Genomic DNA, 13,298 nt, shown 5'->3' with positions numbered 1-13,298 from the left:
GGGGGTGGTAAAACCTGTTGTTTGAGCCTCATTTTTTCATGTGTCTGTTGACATCCACCGCTAAAACCAGACATATGGGGATCCATTCCCTATCTGTCTGGTGGATCAGATCGGATGACTTGCCCATAGATAAGAGTGGGCTGTGTCCGCTCTGAAAAGCAGAACGGAGACTGACCTGTCAGCCACCTGTGCATCAGCGGACAGATCCCTCACTGAGAAGGTGGATCCGCCCCGTCTGCAAGGGGCCTGATGCCGCGTACACACCATCGTTTTCTGCGATGGAAAAATGCGACGCTTTATGTGCTTTAAAAAAACGTCATTTTTCAAACTTCAATTTGAACAACGACGTAGCATACACACCATCGCTTTTTCACAACGCTCTAGCACAGCGCAGTTCCGTCAATCACGCACGACGTCACTATAAAGGGTCGTTTCCATGCGGAAGACGGCCTCTTTTGCTGATATCGTGTTGCTGCGTGTTAGTAAAAGTTTGGTGAGATACGATTCGTGATTTTCAGTGACTGTGCTTTAAATTTCGTTTTCTTGTCTATAAGCTGAAAAACACCTTAACGAATGTGCTGATTCCATTCTGAACAGTCGTTTTACATGAATGAGCGCTGCAGTCTCCTAACTTGCTTCTGAGCATGCGCGGGCTTAAATCGACGTTTTTACGTACACACGGTCAATGTTTAGAACACAGAAAACGACGTCGGCCAAAAACGACACATAAAATTGAAGCATGCTTCAATTTTTTTCTGTCGTTTTTTAGAAGACATAAAACGACGTTTTTGCCCACACACGGTCAATTAAATTGACGTTTTTGAAAATGACGTTTTTTTCCATCGCAGAAAACGATGGTGTGTACGCGGCATAAGGGTAAATGTTTGTTAAGTGTGGTGGTGCATGAATAAAGTGTAATCCTTATCTTATTTCCTGCTCCAGCTGTGTGATCGATCCTGAGAATGAAAGGCAAAAAAAAGCTAAATAGTGACACCTGTCTATGGGACCAGGAATGACACAAAGAGACAGTTATAATATTAAAATGCTTGGTTGGTTACATACCTGTAAAAAAAAAAAATTCAAATCTTCTGAAATTCCACGGTGATCATGTGACTAGAAGAACCTATGAGAAGAAAATACATTTACAATGGTTATCAGAATGAAGACAGCAGTTGAAAAATAAGCACCCCCCACCCCTTTGTCGCGGTCCTTTGTGATGTGGAATGGTTCCTTGCAATGTTAGGGGATAGTTAAGTGGCTCCAGGATCCTTGTCCTAACCATCCGATTTGTGGCATCCGACATGGTGATTACAGCAGCAGACCCCACCTCCTTTCCTGACCAGCTGGGCTGTGTGCTCGAATATGGGTCTGGTGTGGATTTTGGGGGGCCCCCACGTCGTTTTTTCGGCGTAGGGTTTCCCCTTTAAATCCGTACCAGACCCCTGGGCCTGGTATGCTCTTGGAGGGGGAACCCATGCTGGTTTTAAAATTTGGCGTGGAGTTCCCCCTCAAGATCAGCAGAGCACAAGTCGCATGCCAAAGTTGGATCATGTAAGACGGCGTTCCGACTTTGATCTGACTTCAATGATATTCAATAGAGTGAAGTAGGTTCAAAGTCGGACCAAAGTAGTACAGGGAGCATTTTCAAAGTCGGTCCGACATGTTAAAGAGGGGGTTCACCCTATAATTTTTTTTTTTCCGAGCATTAAATTAAGCATAGTAGCGCGAGCTACAGTATGCCTTTATTTATATTTTTTGCCCCGTACTCACTGTTCAATCCTATAGTGAAGATTCAGACTCCCCGCGGGGAATGGGCGTTCCTATCCAGAGTGAAGATGATTGACGGCCGGCTCTGGCGCGTCACGCTTCTCCGGAAATAGCCGAAATAGGACTTGGCTCTTCACGGCGCCTGCGCCTAGTCTGTGCGCAGGCGCCGTATAGCGCCGTGAAGAGCCCAGACCTACTCCGGCTATCTTCGGGGAGCGTGACGTGCCATAGCCGGCCGTCAATCATCTTCCCTCTGGATAGGAACGCCCATTCCCCGCGGGGAGTCTGAATCTTCACTATAGGAATAAACAATGAGTACGGGGCAAAAAAAATACATAAAGGCATACTGTAGCTTGTGCTACTATGCTTAATTTAATGCTAGAATGTTGTTATTGAGGGTGAACCACCGCTTTAAGACGGCTCCCATAGGGAAACATTGATTTTCACACGTCATGCGACATGAGCTCTCAATGTCGGAGCGTTTGTCGGACCAGTGTGAACTCGGTCTGAAAGTAGTATCCTGTTTATGAAAGTCGGATGGATGTCGGACCAATGTAGGACTGATGTCGCAGAGCAAAGTAGGATGTAAGTTGTATGACTGTCATGTTGTACCAGTGTGAACCCAGCCTAATGGCTGAACTATTGATTGGTATAATTGTTTGTAAATGGTTGGTAAAATTACAGAAGTCAGTTATAAGTAGAGTATATCACAAAATCGAGTACACCCCTCACATTTTTGTAAATATTTTATTATATCTTTTCATGCGACAACACTGAAGAAATGGTCCGCTGGAGGTTATATTTTTTTTGTGACACAATGGTTTTTGTTAATTCAATAATATCATTGTTATTTTTATTTTCCTCTGGTGTTTTCATGCTATTTAAATTATAGAATATATTCCTCCCATCCATTGAAACACAACAGTTTAATTTATTGGGAGTCTTTTACTTTACCTCAATGTTTTATGATTGTGTGCATTTTTTGGTGTTTACTACACGTTTTTATTAAATAAATGTAGCACGCTGATAGTTAAACAGGGTTGCTGGTAAATTTACCTGCCAGGTATAGTTGCTTTGGCCAATTGTTAGGAGGTAAATTAATTCCACAAAAATTCTGGAATTGCTGCACTTCTGTCTTCTGTCACTAGATGGCCGGGTATCTGGTGACATTAGATAAGACAAGGGCATTGCAAGGACAGATTAGGAATAGATAGGGTGTCTCAGCCAATGGGCAGGAATCTTCGTGGGTCCCTTGGTCTGCTGGGAGAGCCTATTTTTTTGGGTGAGGTCAGGTGATCGGGGTTCTGTGCTACCTGGAAGGCTGTCTGGGTGGACATGTGTTTTACTGCCCCGGGCTGCTAGGCCAGAGCCTGAGGCCTATCCGGGGGACATTTGGCTGCTAGGCTGTCTGAGGCCCTATCCAGAAGCAAGATGGGAGCGTAGGGTTGGGAATTCGGCTTGCAGTCCAACCATAAGTAACGGGTCTGATGACCGGAGAACCTGTTGTGGCTGGAGGTAGAGGGAAAGCTGTCACCACTAAGGCTGCTTTCACACTGAGGCGTGTAGCCGCGGTGACGGTATATCCGCGCTATTTGTAGCGCGGCTATACCGTCGTATTTACCACGATATTTGGGGCGCTAGCGGTGAGGTTTTAACCCCCGCTAGCGGCCGAAAAAGGGTTAATACCGCCCTTGTTGTGGGCAGAATTACCGCGCTTTCCCATTGATTTCAATGGGAAGGCGCGGTATGAACACACCGCTCCTATACCGCGGTAAAGATGCGGCTAGCAGGACTTTTGGAGCGCTCCTGCTAGCGCACCGCTTCAATGTGAAAGCCTTCGGGCTTTCACATTGAACACTACAGGGCATGATTTTTCATGCGGTATAGCAGCGCTATTTTTAGCGCTGTACCGCATGAAAAACGCCCCAGTGTGCAAGGGGCCTTAGGGACCATCCACCTTTTTACCAGAGACCACTGTGAGTAGCTGAAGCAAGTACCAGAGCAGTATTCTCACCAACCGGGGACGGTGAAGAATTGGGAAAGATCAGCAGGTGTCAAGCCATGTTTTCGTTTTATAAATTTTTTTTTTTTCTACATACTGTGACCAAAGCAATACTGTATTACCATAGTAACACTGTACTACTCTGGTAAGTTGATCAGGATTTGTTTTACACACTATTAGCTAGATTCAGAGAGAGTTACGCCGGCGTATCGGTAGATACGGCGTCGTAACTCTGAATCTACGCCGTCGTAAATTTAAGCGTATTCTGGAAACCAGATACGCTTAAATTAGGCTAAGATATGAGCGGGGTAAGTCTCCTACGCTGCCGTATCTTAGGGTGCATATTTACGCTGGCCGCTAGGTTGCGCTTCCGTTGTTTTCTGCATTGAATATGCAAATGAGCAAGATACGCCGATTCACGAACGTACGTACGCCCGTCGAAATTAGTTACGCCGTTTACGTAAGAAATACCCCCGCGTAAAGATAAACTGCTCTCTAGGTGGCACAGCCATGCAAGGTATGGACCTCAGAACAGGCGTATCTTTTTACGTCGTTTACGTAAGTCGTACGCGAATAGGGCTGTGTGTAAGTTACGTTCACGTAGTAGGCAGTGTTCGACGTATCTTCGGCATTCTATCCGACGCATGTGCACTGGGATACGTCCACGGACGGCGCATGCGCCGTTCGTTCAAAGCGTCATTTACGTGGGGTCATGGTTTATTTACATAAAACACGCCCACCTCAACACAATTTGAATTAGGCGCGCTTACGCCGGCCCATTAACGATACGCTGCCGTAACTTAGGACGCAAGTACTTTGTGAATACAGCACTTGCCTCTCTAACTTACAGCGGCGTAGCGTAAATATGATACGCTACGCCGGCTAAAACATACGCCGCCCTACGTGAATCTAGCTATATGATTGCTTATAACAGTGAATATCACAATATCAATATAAACAACCATTTTTACTGAATAAAATAGATTGATTCAGTGTGTATTGTTGTGATTAGCCACAGCTAATCACATAGTACAGATGGGCTGTGATTGGCCCTATTTGTACCATATGATCAATGTGACCAATTACAATGATCATATCAACACTCAATCAACACTATAGTACACAATGAATCAAAGCCATTCATTGTGTAGAATTGTCATGTGATCTGCTGTGATTGGTCACTGCTATCACATGGTACTAACAGCAGGTTGGTACACTGATCAGTCCGGTGGACACAGTGGGTGATGGATCGCATTTGAGCGTGGCCCCACAGCATGTCCTTCCAGTATACAGTAACCACCCCTCCAGCTGGCCATCATTTTAGGATAGGCTGGGCAGGAAGGGTTTAAACCCCTGCCCACATGTGATTCCCTATTGCTGAGCTCAGAGTTACTGCAACACAATATTTATATTGACTGGGAGTGTCTGAGCAACATCTTAGCAACAAGGTAGGAAGAGATGCGATCTCTGAGAGTTTTTCAGTTAGACTTCGGGAGGTACATAAATGGCCTACACCTATAGCAAGGGCATTATTTAACTTCAGTCAAAGCGGCACACAGATGATCGCCCCTGGACTCAAGCATCCTAGATCAATGTGTGATTACATCTGAACACTGGTGGACAGGTGCCGTCAGCCTGTCACTGCTTTATATATATTCTGAGTGGACGCAATTACCTGCACCAGAATCCAGATGCAGGAATCTGCTGGGTTCTTGCCGCAGCTGGCAATAAAATAAGTGAGGCCTTTGGGGGATCTTCTATACTACTAGCCAGTGGGACAGTAAAAACAAGCAGCTGAGCCAAGTTTTTAGCACCCACTGGCTGCCCACACAGGACTGCAGAGATTGACAGGTAGCACCGCCTGTTGATCAATGGGACCACCACAACGCTTAGACAAATGCTTGGCTCACAGTTGTGGTATGATCCTGCAAAGTAATATTACCGTTTGGCAATTATAAAAAGTAAGAAAACTACGTCAGGATGTGGCAGTAGCACTTCCTGAACGTCTGCCAGATGCTCCTATACTGCCCTCTGAAAAGTGATCCACTGCAGATCACTTTTTCTTTTAGAGGGCAGTAAAGCACGATCAGACTTCCAACCAACTTTTCCGTGGATTTTTGTCCGAAGGGCGTTGGCTGTGAACTTGGTATGCATACACACAGTAGGACTTTTTCAGCAAACTTTCCCAAAATCACATGTTTTTTTCAGCTCTTTACCGCCACCCTTTGGTCAACTTCTGCTATTGTTGTTTGATTTTAACTTTGGTTCTGAGCATGCGTGTTTGTACTTTGGACAAAAGTCCGATGGACTTCTGTACACACGATAGGACTTTTGTTGCCAAAAAGTTTGTCCGTTTGCAGAGCGAACTTTTGTCCGATGAAAACCGAAAAAGTTTATCCGATGGAGCGTACACACGGTAGGATTTTTTTGAAAACCTGGGAATTTTGAAGTTTGTTCTCAAAAAGTTTGACCGTGTGTATGGGGCTTTTAGCATTACCACCAGTGTGAAAGTGTCCTTATAAAGCAGTGATTGTGACTTTCACCAAAAATCCTCTGGCAGTGAAGCAATCATCATTGAAAACACATGCATCAGGGAAAATTTACCTTGATTGGAAGTCTGGTGAACATCAGATTCCAGAACCCACCTATAGGGAAGCCATAAGAGATATAAATGTGGTTGCCCAAAGAAACTAATGAGTTCATCATTGTGATTTCTGTAGCCAGGATGTGAAAATAAAACCAGGGTGCTGTCTGTTCACTATAAGAAAAGCTCACCCCCGGCAGATATCAGCATCACTGAGCTCTCTGAGATTGAGACCAGCAATGTCAAGATCAGCTTCCTGTTACCATGGAAACACCCAGCGTTCTCTGCAGACCAAGCGGCTTCACTCTGGCGGCAGTCCCTCACAGAAAAGTGTCCGGGCAGCGCACAGAGCGAAGACAGAAGGTTCCGGGCGAGGATACGTGTACGCAGTGTGGAGAGAGAGGTAGGTGGCTCTCGGCTGTTCGATAGATATTGGGGAGGATTTTGGTGTAGAAGGGTATGACTGGCCGGTGAGGTAAATGAAAGAAAGTGAGGGGAGACTTCTGTACAGCTGGTATGTTGGAGTGACTTCCTGGGATTGTGTCAGGCCAGGAGAGCAGAATATCACCATAGTCACCTGCAGCCAGGGGAAGCCCTGTGTGTGTGGGGGCATGGGGACACATACCCTGTATGAGGGGATAGAGACCAAGACCTGACCACATCACACTTGCAGCAAATGTACTGAGAACTGCTCAGAGATATAGGCAGCTGAAGTTACATGCAAATCCTAAACGTCACGCTTGAGCCCACCCTTGACCGTATCGGGACGACCTCACTAGCCAATAGTCGGACTGGGAAGGTGGCTGGGAGGAGCTTAGCTTTTATTTTACGGGAGACGTTGAGACGCGTACTTAACTTCAGCTGCCACATTTATCAGAGTCTACCGATCGCTCTGATAGAAGGTAACAGGTGGGTATTTTTATATATTTTTTGTTTCTCCTATCTATTTTTCAGCTTTCTAAAATTTTTAGCCACCCCCCTTCCTCACCACTATTACATGTACCTGGTCCTGCAGCCTCCTGGGATACTTGAATCATGTCTCCCACAAGGCTGCAGGATTAGCCGGGGGTGGGTGGGATGCAGAATCGAAGTCGGCTGCTTGCACATAGAAGAGATTGAGGACTAAGATGGCTGCACCGGACCCGCTGTGTGGCACCTGATCATAACAGTACAACGCTGGATCCTCCCCACACAAGACTGGTCCCTGCGCCCGCCCCCCATCAGCAACCATCCACTACTGGCTCATGGGAGAGCACCGCTTGATGCTGGAGCAGAGGATCAGGTGAGTATACAGCTTTTTTGAGCTTTAAAGGGATTTAACTGCCCTCTGAAAAGTGATCTACTGCCCATTGCGTCCTTAAAGCGGAGGTTCACCCTAAATTTCATGTTTGTCTAAATCTAACCACTAGCCATCGTTTAAGCACAATCCGTTTTTTTTTTTATCCGATTTCTTACCTTTGTAATGCCGCATTTAGTGTTGTCAGTCATCCATTCCCCGCGGGAGTGGGCGTGTATTATCTTTTCCCCGACAAGCGCTATGTCTCCTGGGAGTGAGTGATGAGAATCTTAGGAGACGCGATGTACTGTAATCCCGCGATATCTCGCGGGTCACGTGATTGGTCAACTGTGCGGTGCACGGGATAGAGCGGTGAATGCTGGGACGTCAGCATTCACCTTATCCCGGAAAGACATCCTGGTGGGCTTCAGAGTGCCCACAATCAAGATGGAAACATCCATCTATGAATTTCATAAAGTATCGTTTGCAGGACAAAAACAATGCTGGCGGCTACACGATTGGGAGACACGAGTTGCTGATTACCAAAGGTGAGAGCGCCAGAAGGATCCAAAAAAAAAAAAACGAACCCGTGGAACCCCCGCTTTAAGGACCACACTATACAGAGGGACCCTGGCTAGACAGCATTGCTTCCACACAGATTTGTACATATATGAAACTAACACTTTTTTTTTTTTTATACAAAGTGTTGAAGGAATGTTGGCGATTTATTTCATTTTAGGTTTTTATTGCTGTCTGTGTTCCTGCTAGGGATGTCACCCTTCCTAATATTCCTTTTAGGGGGTCAGGAAACCAAACATTTCACTGCACAGGAGGGGAGGGGAAATCTTTAAAGGAGAAGTACAGCCAGAGCTTGTTTGGCTGTATTTCTCCTGTAGATCACAGGAGTGCAGTTTTTTCTGTTTTCAGCTGACCGTGGGCTAAAGCCTGCTGCTGGGAGAAGACAATATGGTCGGGATCCGCCCACAACCCTGGACTGGCACCTGGCTTAGCCTCTAAGCAGGTGGCTGAGAGCCTGAGCCCAGCTCTCTGCTCAGGGAGCTCTGAGAACAGAGCGATCTTTGATGTTTAATCGCATCATTCTCAGTCTTGGGGCCAACGAGGAACAGATAGGCAAGTATGATCTTAAAAAAAAAAATGTGGCCGGTTCACACTTATGCGAATTGAATGGTTTCACCGCATCCAATTTGCAAAACAGGAGACAATGGAGCCGGTTCACATAACTTCAGGGCGACTGCAGTCCGCACAAGAAAAGGGTCGTGTCTTTGGCTCCGTTTCAGGTCCGAATTCAGGTAAAAATTTGGACCTGTTTCGCCCGTGAAACAGAGAACAGGGATGCACCAGACCCCATGCTGTGAGCTGCAGCTAGTGTGAACCCTAGCCTAAGAGAAGATTTTCTCTCACCTACCGTTGTGTCTGTGGGACAGGAAGTGAAGGGAAATCTCCCCATCAGAACACAGATGGCAAAAAAAACAATCATTATCGGGCTTAATTGTAGTATATAATGGGCAGCAGTTGATCCATTGGTTTCAATCCCTTCTGAATCACTGAGCCAGCACAAATCTAAGGCTGGCCATACGTTATACAATTTAATTTAGATTTACCTTTAATCATGTAGTCTAAATGTAAAGCGTTTAGCTGTGACCTCATATTCTATGGTTTTGGTAAATCTGAAGGAAAATTGTACCAGAAAATTGTATAATGTGTGGCCAGCCTAAGGATCTGGCTGATGTTTTTGACTCTTTAAAGTGGAGTTCCACCCATAAATATAACATTACATCAGTAGTTTTTAAAAAAATGTCATTAGTCCTTTAAGAATTTTTTTTTTTAGATGCCTTCAAAGTGTTGTTGCTAGGCAGAATAGTTAATCTTCCCTCTTCCTGCACCTAGGTGCTTAAGCTTCCTAACCTACACCGCACAGACTCCTGGGAATGTAGTGGGTGTAACTTTCCAGGAGTCTGTGCACTCCCCAGTCTCGAAGAATCATGTGACTTGGACAGTACAGGTGCTGAAATTTGATCTGAAACCTATTACACTGCTTGTGCAGCACTGAGCATGTGCGAGATCTGCAAGGCTGAAATCCAGGAAGTCATACAGTCTGACTTCATGATGCCCACACTTAAGATGGCCCCAGTCAATTTCTATTTTATAAAGTGTCTAAATGCTGTAACAACCTAACAAAACGGACCTTAGTTTACAGACTAACTTTACTAGAATACAGTAAGCTTGTGTATTACAGGGGTATTTATATTTAAAAAGTGAAATTGTGGCCGGAACTCGGCTTTAAGGCTAGATTCACACTTGTGCTTGTGGCTGAGGGTGCATGAAAATGCACTGCTCTGTGGAATTTTGCGGGGCTGCCGTTCAATCTAAATGAAAAAAATCACAGTGCGTGTGCGGGAACCACAGAGAAATCGCATAGTCAAAAAGGTGTGTTCACTTTTTTTTTTCAGAAACGCAGGCACGGCAGCGCATTCATTTGAATGGGTTGCTGTGCCCGCGCAAACGCTGCCTGCAAAAATGCATAGGTGTGAATCTAGCGCTTTGCTACATGCTTGTTTCAGGGCTGTGTCTCCGGAACTATAGAAGCCGTTCCATAATGAAAACTTTTGGCTGGAGAAGAATGAATGCATTTGTTATGGTTGCAGCATTTTGCTGCTCATTAGCATATATAGTGACTAAAGCAAGCATGTCTATAAATGTAGAGAATCTCTCAGAATGCTTTCCTGTCTGTGATGGTTTCATTTCTCCTGTAGAGGTTCACAGCTCAAACTGAAACCAAGTGTGTGCTAGAGTCTGCTCGGGAATTTCCACTCTGTCCTACATTGCCCTGTACAAGGCACAGGGGATCCCAGCTGTAGCCATGTTGCTAATTACTAGAGCAAACTAATACAAGCTTCAAACCCAAAGGCACATGGGTCGAATTTCGAAAGAATTTTCTTTGAAAAATCTTATCTAAGAATTTCTGTTTGTATTTCGCACCAGTAGTGGGCTGCAGCAACAGCCGATTTTCGTGCGGCCATTGAATCTTAATAATCGGACGTGTTGAATTTTTTTTGAAAAAAAACAATTTTCTAATCGATGATGGTAGGAATTGTGCGAGAAATGTAATAAAAAAAAAAAATGAAATGTGCAAGAAAAGAAAATCCCCGGAAAGAACAGTAGATTCCCAGCCACGAAAATTCTCGAGGAACATGAGGTGAGATTGAAGACTTGGTTGGTCGAATTCCGAAATCAATGTTGGCACCATCTGATCACAAAACGCACACATTTTCTGATTTTTCACAAGCAAATTCTTTCAAAATTCGACCATGTATGACCTGCCAAAGTGTTTTAAATACTTTATAATATTAACTACCCATCATATAATCGTACATATTTTACTACAGCACATTACATACAGTACTTCCCTATTCATGGGAACCACATGCTACAGTCTGCATCATTTGGAAGAATTAAAGTGAAACCATCATGACAAAAGTATTGGTGGCTGTCATTGCTGGCCTCTAAACTATAGTTGTCTGTAATGGGGTTATCTGCGTTTTGTCAATAATGCATGGCCACTAAAAACGCATGGGATTTTCATAGGTCGTGTCACTCAAAAACTGCATCAAAAGCGCAATATGAACAAAAAAGATAAAAAACGAATGCACAAACCAAAGTAACAAATATAAACGAGTAGCAACCAACGTTAAAAAAGTGTTCCTACATATAACAAAGTATAAGGCCCCTTTCACACCAAGGTGTTTTAGCGCTAAAAATAGTGCCTAACGCCTGAAAAAAATCGTGCCATTTTTGCGGCGAATTTTGCCGCGTTTAGCCGCGTTTAGCTGCGTTTTACTGCGTTTGCGTCTGAACCCAAAATTTGGCGTCTGAAAAAACAAGCCTAAACCCAACTGCTTTAAGACGCAAAAAACGTGAAGGCGTGCATGGACACATAGGATAACATTAAATGTGTTCAGGGGCAGTTGAAAAAAATGCCCAAATGCCTCTGAACTCGAGTTTACCAGCGTCTCGTGTGCATGGGGCCTAAAGCACCTCCCTTGCCCAGTGTGAAAGGGGCCTAAATGTAAATGTGGCGCTAACTCGGAACAATTAAATTATAATGAGTGTGTAGTAGTGAAGAGCTGATCACAAAAACATCAAACCATCAAATAACACACACAGAAACAACCTAAATATATTGTATATTCAAGTCTATAACTGTAATCCATTCAGTGAAAGTTAATCCAAAAAATATGATTGCAGTAATTAAAAACTTTAAAGTGCATAAAATAAGTGTGTTCGCAAAAAATATTGATGGTAGAAGTGAAGCAATCAGGTGCAGGAAAAAACTTTTCCCACCCCCTTCTGCAGGGAAGTTTGGAAGCACCATGTGTGGATTGTAATAATTTAGAATAAACTCTCAAGATCATTCCTTTCCAATCCACAATCAACAGCACATCAGTCATCAGGGGATGTGTCGTTGATGCGAGCAAAGATATTCTATTCTCACTCGTAATGGCATGCCTAAGCTGCAGATACTTATAAAATTGGGTCCTAGGGAGGGCGAACTCCTCTTGTAGTTCCATAAAGAATTTAAATGTAGTGCCATTGAACAGTTAGGAGATATCGAACGCCCGCCCTCTCCCAGAACTAAAAGTCTTTAAGTTTAAGCCGTTCCTTGTAATATTTGTTCTGCCATATGGGGGTAAAGGAACAAACTCCCCGGACATTCAGAATGGCTCTAGTATATTTCCATAAGGTGTTTAATAGGAGTATTGTGGGGAGTGTTTGTGATAGATGTGAGAATCCTGCCTCTAAGTGGGACAGTGCCAGAATTAAAGTGATGCTATGGGTTCCCTCTTTTTTTTTTTTTGTTTTTTATCTAAATAACAAACATGTCATGCTGTGCAGTTTGTTTGGCATTGCCGAACATCCTCTTCTGGGGTTCCACAGCAGCTCTCACGGCTCTTACCCGCATTAGCTAGCCCCCTCTGGGAAGCTCTCTCCCGAGGGGGTTACCTTGCGGGCGTGCTTCTGTGTCATACGATTGGCGTCCATAGACGCAGAGTGTATGACTTGGCCCCGCCCCCGGCGCTCTCATCATTGGATTTGATTGACAGCAGCGGGAGCCATTGGCTGCACTTCTATCTATCCAATGAAGAGTCGAGAAGAGGTGGAGAGAACGACGCGGGGTCGCGTTTAGAAGGGAAATCGAGAGAAAGGGTAAGTGAACCAGCAATGCACTAGCTTAAAGGAACCTATTTAGAAAATAAAAATTAACCTTTACAACCCCTTTAAGGAACCTTCTGGTACCAATAAAGACCTGACGGGGTCTGTTACATCTTCACAACCCCAGTTACCCAAGTGTTCGATTTGAGAGGTCACGAAGTAGAATATGGAGTGCGGAACGGCCAACCTTGATCTTTGGCGATTTGAAGTGTGTATAAGCTGGTAATATTTTATTACCCCATATTAACGTTTTGAACTGAAAATCTATTTGGGCAAACAATTTATGTGGTATCCATATGTGGGCGTTATGTTATGCATATAAAAGTTGCAGAGCCCCTACCATTTTAATTAAATTGGCCCTCCCCATGGCCGACAAGTTTTGGCCTTGAATTTGCGGAGCAAAGCCACCAGATTCAGCGTAATGTATTGACTTGGGT

The 13,298-nt window shown here is 44.5% G+C and overlaps 2 protein-coding genes across 2 annotated transcripts in view; one reads left to right on the top strand and one right to left on the bottom strand.

The window, feature by feature from the left end:
* Window positions 1-6,599, bottom strand: part of NOXA1 (NADPH oxidase activator 1) — a 66,632-nt gene extending 60,033 nt beyond the window's left edge. The window contains exons 1-3 of the mRNA XM_040324502.1: window positions 6,545-6,599; window positions 6,374-6,414; window positions 1,063-1,123 (exon numbers count right to left, since the gene is read on the bottom strand). The gene's annotated coding sequence lies outside the window, so the exon portion shown is untranslated. The remainder of the gene's footprint in view (window positions 1-1,062; window positions 1,124-6,373; window positions 6,415-6,544) is intronic.
* Window positions 6,600-6,642: 43 nt separating this feature from the next.
* EXD3 (exonuclease 3'-5' domain containing 3) overlaps window positions 6,643-13,298 on the top strand; it is a 439,907-nt gene continuing 433,251 nt past the window's right edge. The window contains exon 1 of the mRNA XM_040324501.1: window positions 6,643-6,756. The gene's annotated coding sequence lies outside the window, so the exon portion shown is untranslated. The remainder of the gene's footprint in view (window positions 6,757-13,298) is intronic.

The sequence above is a fragment of the Rana temporaria genome, chromosome 9 (assembly GCF_905171775.1).
Source record: "Rana temporaria chromosome 9, aRanTem1.1, whole genome shotgun sequence".
Classification (NCBI taxonomy): domain Eukaryota; kingdom Metazoa; phylum Chordata; class Amphibia; order Anura; family Ranidae; genus Rana; species Rana temporaria.
This window is presented reverse-complemented; position numbering and strand designations above follow the sequence as displayed.